The 13,050-nt window shown below is 42.6% G+C and overlaps 1 protein-coding gene across 2 annotated transcripts in view; it reads left to right on the plus strand.

The window, feature by feature from the left end:
• The first annotated feature begins 4,820 nt into the window (after positions 1-4,820).
• The window catches only part of sema4c (sema domain, immunoglobulin domain (Ig), transmembrane domain (TM) and short cytoplasmic domain, (semaphorin) 4C), a 130,043-nt gene continuing 121,813 nt past the window's right edge, over positions 4,821-13,050 (plus strand). For both annotated transcript variants that reach the window (XM_032578339.1, XM_032578338.1), the window contains exon 1: positions 4,821-5,408. The gene's annotated coding sequence lies outside the window, so the exon portion shown is untranslated. The remainder of the gene's footprint in view (positions 5,409-13,050) is intronic.

A 13,050-nucleotide genomic window follows, 5' to 3' on the forward strand; every position in this document is an offset into this window, starting at 1 on the left:
TTTTTCCCTTCCGCTCCGTCGACGGCTGTACATTGAATGACGGGGTGAAACGCGTTCCTTCACGCCCACTGCAGGTGCTGGAACAAAGAAAAAAAAAGAGCGTATAAATGGGCTCCGTTTGGAGTGGAGGTGTGAAATTAACTCAGGCGGAGTTCAGCTTGATATTTGGGCCTTTTTTTAAAAAAAAAAAAAAAAAGGAGAGAACGTGTTAGATAAGATAAGATAAGATTTATTGTCATTGTCATCAACAGATTACAACGAGATTGAGATTTGCTCGACTCGAGTTAAGATGCAGGTTATGTGTGTATACATAATATACCAAGATAAAGAAATAAATAGTACAAAATGAGAAATAAAGAGACATCAGAAGATGGTTGCAGCGCCTGGAGGTGTCGCAACAGAATTTACATTTTTAACAAAGTGGTGTCGAGAGCAGAAGTTCTTGTGCCTTTGAATTTAGTGCCATGATTGCCATCGGGTAAAAACTGTTCTTTAGGCGATTTGTCCTGGTTTTTATCGCTCTGTATCTCTTGCCTGATGGCAGCAGCTGGAAGAGACCATGGCCAGGGTGTGAAGAGTCATTTAAAATGTCCAAAACATTCACTTATAAAGTTTTGGACAAACTTAATCACACATGAATAAGTTTGTCCCACCGGCCTCCCATCAGCCCTGATGGGAGGCCGGTGGGACAAACTTATGTACGGCCTCCCATCAGCCCTGATGGGAGGCCGGTGGCTCCCATCAAGGCTCCCATCAGCCCTGATGGGAGGCTGGTGTGAAGCGGGAAAAGCGTCAAACGTTTCGAGACCAGCGTGAGTGGAAGCTGTACAGTAGAGAGTGGCTTTTTCAGGCGCTAAATTGAGTTGTTTTGGATACAGCAGGAGCGCGAAGCGAGCAGAGAGCTCCGGTAATAAATTGAACTTGAGGTCAGCCGCGGGACGTCACACGCGACTGCCTCTCCTCACAACACACCTCAAGAGCGTTTCAGTCAACCTGGGCGAGAATAATCCCCGCAAATTAATTTCCAGCAACCTTTTCAATTCCTAACTGTAGACGACTGGAGGAGACGGCGGAGAAACACAAAGCAAAGGTTGAGGCCTGCTTGTTCGAGAGATTCTCTTCTTTTCTTTCTTTTTTTTTTTTACATTTAAACTCTTGAGAGGATCAGTTTCAACCCAACAAAAAAATAAATAAAGCTTTTATTTGACTTTGATTTGATCCAAGGTGTTTTATTTTTATTTTTTTTTTACCGGACTGTTTAAAAAGACTCCAAATTAGTGTCCTGTTGACACATGAACTCTGGACCCGAACCCAACCAAGGCATTGTCAGATTGTCTGCTACCTGCTGTGTTTCAGATTATGGACATTATAATTTGGCCCTGTTTATTTGCTAATCTGTCTGAAAGAGGATTTGGGTTGCTGCAGTTCTCTCCAAACAGGTTTCATCTGGAAAGTGTAGGCAATAGCTGAGCTGAAGATTCTTTAACGTAACTTTGTCACAATAGACTCCAGTTCTGCCTATATGGAGTGGTGGTTTAATGCAGAAAAGAGTCACAGTCATGATGTACAATATTTTTTTTTTCTTTCAGTCTGAACGTTTAATCTATATGTCATAATCCAGGCTCTACCAAGTAAATCTTTTTTGAATTATTTTTCTGATATTGGATAATAAACAATGTAAGCTCTCTGCCTACAAACGGGAAGCTTCTGGAAGGCAGCAGACCGACACAAGAGGAACATCAACATCTTTCTACACGTTTTTGTTGGTGGTCTGATGCACTCAATCACCTCTTTCTTTGTAGGAAAATGAAAAGGATCTTATTCATTGTAGTTCCAAATCCCAATGTTTACGGTGTTAAATGAAAGGCACCAATTTTTAAAATTCCTTCAGGCTTGCTGGAACAATTGTTGGATTTTTTTTTTCAACTGTAATAACGAGATCCGGGTCTCTTTCTTTCAAAAAGCTTGCTATATTTCGCAGAGTTTACTAAATTAAGTAAGAGCAGATTTGGGTTGGTTTTTCAGTAAAAGTCTCTGCTTCTACTTATTATTTTTTTTAAAAAAGCTTGGTTACAAAAAGATGAATACGTCATGTTGTACTTAACATTTTCAATTGCAAGGAAAGTATATCTGTAATAGTGGAGTTGAATAATCTTCATTTTTTAACACACCAGGTTGAGATTATTTGAGCTTTGTGACACGTTATCCTGCTCGATGTAGGTACCAGAAGATGGGGTCACAGAGGTCATGATGGGATGAATAATAACACTCAGATCGGCTGTGACATTCAAACAGTGTTCAGTGAAGTCATACCGTCACACCAACGACAGCAGCCTTGCCTGTTAATGAAAGGCAGGACGAATCCAGGTTTTCATGTCGCGAAAGCCAAATTCTGATGCCACAGTCCGAATGTTGCAGCCGAAGCGAAAGGCCAATGAATGAAATGTTCTCCCAATCTGCTGCTGTCCAGCTTTGAATAGTTGGTTGGGAAAAAATCAACTGGGATGCCCTCTGAAGTCAGATTTCCCACCGGGAAAGTGGGAGGAACTCCGACTATCCCCAGTTGTCACTTGCAAGGCAGACTTCGCGTTCCAATATGGCCGCTGCTCACATTAACAGGAGCGAACTGTGGTGGAAAAGCATGTTTATTTCACAAGACACAGATGTAAGAGTGCGTCTGAAATCAATGTGCAAACTGAACAAATTAAAAGTAAAACTTAAAATCACGTTTGTGACAACTTTTCAGTTCAGTCTCTGGTGGCTTTAAAGTGAATTATTTCAAACCCGTTTTCAGGATTTAAACCCTCACCCAGTACGATGGGGCAAACTTACACCCCACAACCTTGTTGTATTGAGTTAAATCAAGTGCAATTGTGCACATTTCATCAACAAGGCAGTTCAACGTGCTTCACACCATGAATGTATAATTTTGAAACAAGCAATGAACGTCACATTTTGTCAAATGCCACCATCGAAACCAAGCAAAAATCCCTCACAGATGCTTATTTTAAACCCGGCAGTTTCATAACCGACAGTATCAAATTATGCATCAATGACAAATTCATAGACTTTTTCTATTATTGATTTCAAACGTATGAATAACACATCTGACAAGATAAAACCATTTTGATGTGTCTCAAAAGTAGACTTTCTGACATCACTTCAGTACCCGATGGCACCTGACTGTTGGTGACGGAGTCCCTGGGAGAGCAACGTCTTTGTTCCTGGAGACTGGATGTAATTCAGCAGGATGACGTTTTCAGCTTGTCATCGCTCCGACTTATTGTTTAGACACACAAATTATATATATATATAGGCTATATATTAAAAAAAAAGCATGATTTCCCAAAGATTTCAACCAATAAATGATCTTAGAATAACAGGCTGGAGCAGGCCAGAATAGCTAACGAACATCTCTCGGTACTTTCCAGCAGCTTTAATATATTCAGCAAAACTCGACGTGTCTCGGCGTGATCTGAGCGAACGTATTCCACTGTGAGGAATTTTAAATCACCTGAATGCCGAAAGCTGCAACTAAAAAGCCCGCGTCCTCCGCCGCTCTCGGCGAGGTTCTGCTTCATAAACACGGCGCTGTTCAATTTCTCCGCCTTATAACGGCGACGGCGAGGGAAATATACGGACGCAAGCTTGTCACCGTGGCGACGCCGAACTTTGTCGGGTGACAAAATCCGTCGTTCACTGACGCAGATGAGCGATGATGATCCAGAGGATGGTTGTGACGGCGGGAGATTAGCTCCGCTTTGATCCCATGTCAGTGTTGGAGACACGGGCTCATTATGACTGTTTGTCCAGATCGGAGGAATGTAGCTTTTTTTTTTTTCCTGTAAATGTTTCAAGTGTGGTCAAAAAGAACTCCACGCCGCAAAAAAAAAAAAAAAAAAAAAAACAGTCCATTAGCCATTTTTATTGGGCAGACCAGACCACTTCAAACAACAGGACCTTAAAACAGAAGTTACTGCTCATATAACTCTTGAGTTCGGGTGTTTGTGGGAAACATTTAGTTAAATTAGCATCAACTGACATTAGAAAGAGCAGCACAGCCTCTGAAGTTCCTCTGCATTCTTTCCCAGATTTGATTCACTCGTCTGCTTTCGCACGTTTAATGAAGATCTTTGTCCGTTTTTTTAATTCGCGTTGCGCTTGATGTGCTTTTCCCGCGTGTTTCCCGAAGGGTCCTTAGCTAGAGAAAACCATCGGGAAACAGTAGATGCGGTAAAACGTCCGCTCTCGGCTTCTGTAGATCTGTGACATCAAATCCTAAGGAGTCCATTTTCTTTTCTTTTCTTTTTTTTTTTTTTTTTTTGTGGTGGAAACGAGACGGAATGCAAACAATTTCAATCGGCAAACAAACTCCCCAGCCCTCCAGATGTTGCAGCTCGGACTTTCTCAGAGCAGGACTCTGGTTTAGTCAGAACCAGAACTGACCGCTGAGGTCTAGAACCAAAAGCCCCATTCCCCGAAATGCTCACTTGGTTTGTGAGGGGGCCCTCATTGGAAAGCACCTCTGGGTTGTCCGGGGTCAGACTCCATGTCGAGGACCCCCTAAAAAAACAACAACAACAACAAAAAACCAGACCTTTACTTTGCACACAATGAAAACTGGCTTCAGCAGGGGCCCTGGGATGTCGGGGCCCTTGTTCATAGGGGCTAATGGGCGGAGACGAGTTTGTGTGCCTTTTTTTTATTTTTTTTAAACCCTCCCAGGTTCCTGCTGCGCTGCGTACTGCAGAAGCAGGCAGGGGTAGAAGGGGGGCGCACGCATACACACACCCACGCACGCACACACACACACACACACACACACCACGCGCTGCAGCGCCACGCACCAGCAGCAGCAGCACTCATCATTTCTAGCGGAGCCTGGCACAGAGACGCAGCGCTCACATTTCTCCGTCAGGCTGCTGAAACTTCTGAGACAGAGAGGCGGACAGATCCTCCTAGCTCGTCCCACTTAGTGGATTAAATTCACGCTCTCTCTTCTTTCTTTTTCCTCCTCCTTTTTCTCCCTCCTCCTCCTCCTCCTCTTCCTCCTCTGGGTTTCGTGTTACAAAGCCTTGGGAGGGGAGTTGCGCGTAGAGGAGCCAGTTCTTCTGTGCAGAAACTGAATGACAGGATCATATGGCACGATTTGCCTCTTTTAAGTCCAAACATTTCGTATCAGAGAGGACACGGGAGAGAGGAACCGCGGACCGATTCGTCAGCGATTGATGGGGGATGTGGAATAATTAATAAGTCAAAGGAGAAAAAAAAGAAGAAGAAAGAAACAACAAACGCCAGATAAAGGAGAGAAGGAGAAGGATAGCCTGCTGGATCCGTCGGCTGTGGAGGGGGGGAGGCAGGCAGGACGCAGCGGCTGCGATCATCAGCGGCATCAGCGTAATAATAAGGTAAGTTTGGAGCCGTTATTCATGTCGTAGCGGCTGAGAGCGCAGCGACGGAAGTCGGCGGAGGTGGGAAAGGTGGAAAAACCACATCAGCGACGAGAGTGCGGAGCATCAACTGTTGCAGTGAGGCAGCTTTCTGTGGACGTGTGTTTTTGTAGAAATAACGCGAACAGGGCTACGCGGTGTGCGCCGTGTCGGGCAGGCTTAACGGCGGTCCCGGTCGGGTTACCGGTTCTGGGTTTCGGTGCGGCGCAACTTTTACCTCGGTGCGGCGCGGTGTAAACACGGCGCAGTGCGGTCAGGAGCGGCTGGGAGAGACGGGGAAGCGTCTCCGGAAAGCACACGCTGAGTAAGCCGCTCTACAAAAAAAGAAATCAACGCACAACGTACATCACAAAGCGTCTGACTTAGCCAGATGTGACTCTGCAGCCCTCTCACGTAAATCTGGAATATTTAGCTCTCAAGAGCTTCACGAGGCTTTTTTAACATTTATTCCAGCACAACATCTCTGACTTACTGTTAGCTCCCCGAAGACTTCGAGTAGTTTGCCTTCTTCGACATTTTAAAGAGTCTATGCCCACTGGTGTATCGTTTCCTCTCCTTCTAACAAATTTAAACTGAGGGTAAAAACAGAACCGAGTGATAATGTGTTTGATTTCACGCAGCAGGGTTTCACAACGACACAGTTTTATTTTTGGAAAAAGGCGCACTGAAAAAAACACACACAAAAAAAACCCAAACACTTTTTCTGCTTTGTGTTTGTTTAAGTCCGTGACATCACAGGAGGGGACAACGTCGAGCTGACAGGCTAGCAAAAACAGCTAAAGTAGCAACTTTTGGCAAAGTTTGACTCAAATTCTGAAACATATGAGTTGCATTTACGTGTCAGCCATACAGCACATGACTCTTGAGGTGCTTGCAGAGGTGGAACTGACCTGATGATGACGATTGTTAGACTTTACCTTGTGAAAATCTGTTTTATTTTCCTTTTTTTGAAATGTTCTATCTGATTGGATTGGCCTCTGGTGAAATGACTAAATGCTGTGTTCCGGTTCCGTCACCCTGTGGGACTTGCCGGTACTTTTTCACCGCACGCATTGTGAACTTATTTTACGTTCGCTTATCTGAACATCTTCCCTTCTTGTGTGATTTTATCTTGATTAAATATGCAACAAAATAGGAGATGCAGATAGAAATCATGACCACGCAGGTACTGAACTATATTTAAAGTGAGTTTGATTTATTTTATGGAAAATTGTTGTTTGTATGTGGGCAGTTTTTATATGCAGAGGTCTAATTTTACTGGGTTTTTTTTTTTTTTTGGATGAGCTTCAACTCATAATAAACGTCTAACATTATCCACCACTGCTTAGAAATATTGCTTTGGAGTGCTTTTTCCTCCTTATTCCCTTACAGATTTACCTAATGAAGTAAGCATTAGCTTCAGTTGAGTGATTATTGTAATTACTCAGAAAAGGGGGAGGGCCGGATGGGCGTGTGTCCACTCTGGACATTGAGTGGGGTGGGATTCGGTGGGGGGTGGGTGGGTTTACAAGCTGGATGGTGCCAGCACCAGTTAACTAACAGACAGGGCCGGGGGGTGGTGCAGAGCGCAGACACTATGAGGCTTGTGGGAGAAGTTAGTGGAGGCACGTCACAGCGATGTGGGCTGGAGGATGTGGGCTTCATGCAAGAGTCACTGTGGGGGTCTTCTTTCCAAAGTGAGATTTGCACCATTGACTCTAGAGCAGGGGTCTCAAACTCCAGTCCTCGAGGGCCGCAGTCCTGCAACTTTTAGATGTGCCTCTGTTGCACCACCTGAACAGAATAATTAGGTCATTAAGGCTCTGGAAAACTGATCTACACAAGGAGGAGGTCATTAAGTCATTTCATTCCAGTGTTTTGTACCTGTGGCACATCTAAAAACTGCAGGACTGCGGCCCTTGAGGCCTGGAGTTTGAGACCCCTGCTCTAGAGGGTTCACACAGCCATTGTAGCACATGTAGCAGGGCTGGATCTAGGAAGATGTGGGCCCTGGGGCCGTAGTCAGGTTTGGTGTCCTGTAGCCACAGATGTAAATTGTAACTGATTATTTATTGGGTATGTGTTTGAAAACAATAAAAGTATTCTGTTTGAAGTTTATGAATTCTATTACAATTTAAAGTAAATCAACAATCATATTTTGTTCATTACTTCAGGTTTTCTTGAGCAGCCATCTTGTTTCTCAACTTCGTTGTTAGTTTGATTATTCTGGATATGATAGTTGACTGAAGTTCCTTTGGGAGTTATTTGCATTTAGAAATGGTTTTTCAGCCCAATGAAATTTATAATTTGCATGTACTTTTGGCTAAACTTGTTTAAAAACTTTTAAGTATGTTAAAATAACTTTTCATAATCAATCAGATAGCCCAAGCTGTACTCTCAGATTTAAAAAAAAGTGTTCATATGAAAATATTTTCTTGAAGCGATTTTTGTAGTTTTTGTGTTGCCAAAAATGTTGTAACACCAATGCGTGGCCTGTATGTGGCGTTGTAACTCAGAAATTGTAATTTACCAAAGACAAACAAGGGAACCTAGATAGTCTGAGCTAGTTTCAACTAGCTCAAACAAGCTGCTTGTAACTAGCTGAAACTAGCAAGCATACAGAGTTTCAGCTAGTTTTACATAGCTACATTCAGCCAGCTAAAGCTAGCTGAAACAATCTAGTTTTAGCTAGCTACTTTCAGCCAGCTAAAGCTAGCTGAAACAATCTAGTTTTAGCTAGCTACTTTCAGCCAGCTAAAGCTAGCAGAAACAATCTAGTTTTAGCTAGTTTTAGCTGGCTAGTATCAACTAACTAAAACTAGCTGAAACTCTTGTGCTTTCAGGTTACATTTGAGGCATGGTTATAACATCATCATTCTCCAATAGTTGTGTATTGTTTACATACTGTATATAAAACCAATCTACTTAAAACACCTCACTTTATGTTTTCTGTATCTACATAAAACATTAACTAATTAAAAACAAAAATATACATTTTGGGGTCCTGAGAAAACTAGTACTTCCCCCCTTTAAGCTCTTCCTAAAATCTGGCGCTGGTATTTGTTGCTGAGAGTGAATGATTGTGTCTATAAGGAATTCCTCAATAGTTCAGCTTCTAGGTTTAGGAAATAAAATAAGGCTGATTGTCCCCCCAAAAGTCTGATCTTAATAATAAAGGGACGTTCATGGCCCTTTTATCAATTACGTGAAGCAGTTTCAAAAGGAGTTGTCGGTGAAAACAGTTTTGGTTTTTGAATATTTCCATCTTTTTTGGTCTAGATTAAAACATCAACTTGAAATCCAGTGTTAGCTTTAACAAAGCCTCACACAGTGCCTGTTCTCACACACAGACTGAACCCAGATGTTAATGCCTCTATTGAGCGAGCCACAGCACATTGTCAGGCAGACAATGAAGAGATCCTGGTGGGCACTCTCCTTCCCATCTTCCCGCACATTCAGCTCAACTGCTAACAATACACACACAAGCACACCCCCGCACACGCACACCACCGACAGCAGACAGCCACGCTTGGACTGAGCCGTTCAGCGACACACACGTGCTGCTTCAAAGCGCCGTTTAATGTTTTCTTAATGTCATTTGAGTACCAGCGAGACACAACTCTTAGAACTTTTACATCCTTTTTATGGCTGGTTAGCGTGTTTTTCTGTGTGTCATTGACTCGCTGCCGTCTGAGACTATTATCTTCCAACAAGCTGACAGAGTCACAGGAGACAATTCATTACCTTTTTGTTCTCAGAAACAAAACTGTTACAAGCCTCATTAAAAGATGCCAGCTTTATTTGTCATCTGTGAACAGCCACACCGAGGCTCCTAAGAATACGTTCAAAATCGTACTGGGTTATGTTTTAGGATTGAAATGCTGTTTCAAAGGCCTGGGTATGGACCGGTGTTAAATTCTTACTGTATACTAGCCTTAGATATTAACAGAGAAACAAAACTGTCATCATGTAATCTTCTTGTTTTGAAGATTGTGTGGCACTGGTGACACTTACTCACTGTATTGAGACAGAGAGAAGAAGACATGCAGCAAATATGGTCAGGAATGGGACCCAGGATGGCTGCATCGAGCACTAATCCCTCGGTATGGGACGTCTGCTCTGCTGCTTCTACAAAGTCAGCAAAAACTGCTTGCTAGCCCAGCTTGCTAGCCCTACAAATACTGCGGATATTTGCAAGAATTACAATTGTCTGCGAATAGCTGAAATGACCAAACACTTGAGACCTCCTCTAAAAAGGGTAATAAGTGAACGTTTCAATAGTTCAAACATCAAATATACCTTCAAGTGCAATAATACACACAGTGGAAACCGCTGAAGCTAGCATCTACAGTCTTCTGATGTGCCAGTCAGCGGCAAGAAAACCTAAAAACGTTCCTGGTTCAACTGCTTTAAAAATGCCAGTCAATACCGGGTCAAAGATCAGTGCACCTAAGTATTTCCCTCCATTTGCATTATTCTTTTGAATATTTAAGTTATGCGTTATGAAAAAAAACACAACTAGGCGTACCCTGACCATTGCCTTCCTGCACAATTTCACTTGATTCTAATCTGCCTTCACTGCTCTTCCTGGGATTTCTCCCATTGAAGTGGATTCCTCAGGTAGAATTTCAACCAGGTCAATCAGCGAACAGAAGGACAAGTTGTGAATGACGATGTTGAGAATGATGATGTTGTTTTTCGGCGCTGTTTCAGAATTGCAATCAGCTTGTAGATTTAGCAATAGCAGCGGACGAAGTGAACAAAGTCGTTCAGTCTGTGTTGGTCACTCTTTCAAAGATTGAGTTGACATCAACAGCGGCCTCATTCAGATCGACACTTCTCTCTTTGCAACTTAGGACGACTGTTTACAATGTAGGCAATTTTGGTAAGTTTCATAACGTCGAACTGGTGCATTACCTACATCAAGGGTAAACATTAGCAGTTGTGTGAAATTTTTAACTTCAACAAAGTCCACGGCTCCAGCATTCAATAGTTGAGGGGCCTGACCTGGCTAGTTATTACCGTGCTGGCATTTACCATAAATACTTGCGAGTTAAGTTCCACAGAAAAATTTGAGTATAGCTGAATCCGACAACGCTGAACCGCAAATAGCGTTTGCTGGCGCCTGACTCTTAGTTGAGAAACTGTGAAGAAAGCATTCAGCAAAGTTTGCTGCATTGTTGAGATTATTGAGAAAACTTTATTGTATTTTATTGAGCAGTCAGAAGGTTGTGCTTTTTTTGGCATTAGGGACACTTTAGAATTAGTCAATCATAAACAAAATTGTATATCGACGAGTCAAACCTGGAATGGAACGTCCCCCAATGATTAGATTATTTAAAACACTTTTAATCGTTTGTGGGGAACAAAAAGAAACATTGTGATATTTAGCATTTCAAAAACTATTGCTCAGATCTCATCTCGTTCTTGTCAATGCATCTTGTAGGTTGTTATTGTCTCATGATATGGTTGTCCTGTTTTCAGCTTTACTGTACTGTCACATTATCAATCTTACCCTGTGTGTGTGTGACTGTATGTGTGTGTGTATGTCCTCCTGTGGCACATGGCAGCAGCAAAGCGTAAGGGTCAACATTGCATCATAGCCATTATGTCGTCACTGCACCAGATGTCTCCTATCTGCTTGGTGCACGTCTGTTTGCGCGTGCCTAATTGTCATCTACGTGCCACATGCATCGAGTCAATGCGACCAATCCTGCCAGCCACACGGCAGGCAGCTGGATGCCGTGGTAACGGGACCATTGATGCTTGACCTCTCCCTCGGCGAGGTGTTTGGATCCCGGTAGTTTGCTTTAGATGTGGAGCGGGGAACGGTTGATGCGCCAGACTTTAACTGGAGGCACGGCTGGGAAAATATATACGTTTTCATCCAAATACAGCTACAATTTTTCCTGCCTCTCTGTACTTGAAGGGGGAGGGGAAACAACAACAAAAATCTCTTCCAGAAGCTAAATGTGCTGTGGACGTTACCGTTTCAAACAGGTCTGTTTCCTGCTGAGATGAAGGGAGTTCTCATCTCAGGCGTTGCCCTCTGTGTTCAGAAGCTAGCCAAACAGAATGGAGATACCGCAGCTTCTTTAGCGCTTGCGAGGGCGCGCGCGTGCGTGTCTGTGTTGATCAGAAATGGCCCATGGAAGGCCAGAAAGCTGAAGCAGATGGGTCATGTGAGAGCTCAGGGGGAACAGTAGGCAAGGGGGAGGGGGCACAGGCCTGGGCTGGATGGGCTGGTGTTTACAGCAGAAGCAAAGGAAGGGGCTTGTGTACACCGACGGCATGCTAAATGAACTTCGGTCCAGGAGCGTAGTGATATAAACATCGTTCGTACACCACTCCAATCTGCATAAGCCGATATTTTTAAGTTTTCCAGCAGCCATATGAATAAGGTAGCATGGTTAGCAATGACATGTGGAGCCTAAAAATCTCAATCTCAATCTCAAACACTGAATTATGTTCCACACTAGCACGTGATTAGCACATCACTAGAGATGAGCCTGTGTTGGTGTGATTATATGTTCTTCTTAGTCTTCCCAGGGAGGAGAAGTTGTTTATATTAAAGATGTGGTTTTTGTTTTTTTTCTCCCTTTTTGCCATCTGGAAGGTTTGCAGAAAATAGTTTTTTTTCCCTCACTACAACCCCAATCCATGAAAAGGCAGGACGTCGTGTGAAATCTGCAGTGGCGATGAGTTCACATACATTTGGCAATTAATTTAGTGCTTTTAAAGGTACAACCATTGTTGTTGTTGTTTTTCATAAAGGAATGATAAAACAACTTATTAATAAAAAAAAACCCTGTCAGTTAGTGTAAAAGTTTGGATTTGTTTTCAGTAATGTTGAGGTCAAGACCTTTTCAGATGCTAAATCTTTGCCTGCTTTATCCGTTAAAAATTGAAATTCCGATATATGTTTAAGATCATTGTTGAATTTGTGTTCATTTAATATTCCATCCATTGTGTGCAGTGCATTGTGTGAGAGAACCCTTTAAAACATTAAAGGGTTCTCTGTTATGACACTTACTACATTTTTAAAGCTTCACCTTGATATATCCAAACTTACATCTTCCCATTGGGACCAAATAGCTAAATCTTTTACATACTGTTTATAAGCAGAGGTGTCCCAATCTGATATTGATATTGAATATCAGTCCAATATCAGCCAAAAGCAAGTATCAGTTTATATCGGCCTGCATCGAAAATCTCGGATATATGCACTCCTCTCCAGAATTCCAGCCCAGCGTTTCTATCCAGCAGCGCCGATTGGTTAATAATAAATGAGTTGGTTGTTCTCATACTTATTCTTGTTGACTTTTGATATTGGAACGGAATCGGCTAATACTCAAAACTGCAATATCGGTATCATATCGGAAGTGAAAAACTTGTGCAGCCCTTTATACAAGCATAAAACTTTCCCTCTGGAGACATTTGACAAATCTTGAAGCTTTTAGTCAGTCTTGTGAATTTTCCTCTTGCTTGGTCAGCACTCTCTCTAATTAAAGCTGAAGATGTTATATGAGGAAAAAAAAAAAATTGCAGCATCAAAACATTCATGGGATATTTAGTCTGTTTTTGAGCGTAAGCTAAATTGTCAGCAGCACTGTTACCTTAA

This window comes from Xiphophorus hellerii, chromosome 12 (assembly GCF_003331165.1).
Source record: "Xiphophorus hellerii strain 12219 chromosome 12, Xiphophorus_hellerii-4.1, whole genome shotgun sequence".
Classification (NCBI taxonomy): Eukaryota; Metazoa; Chordata; class Actinopteri; order Cyprinodontiformes; family Poeciliidae; genus Xiphophorus; species Xiphophorus hellerii.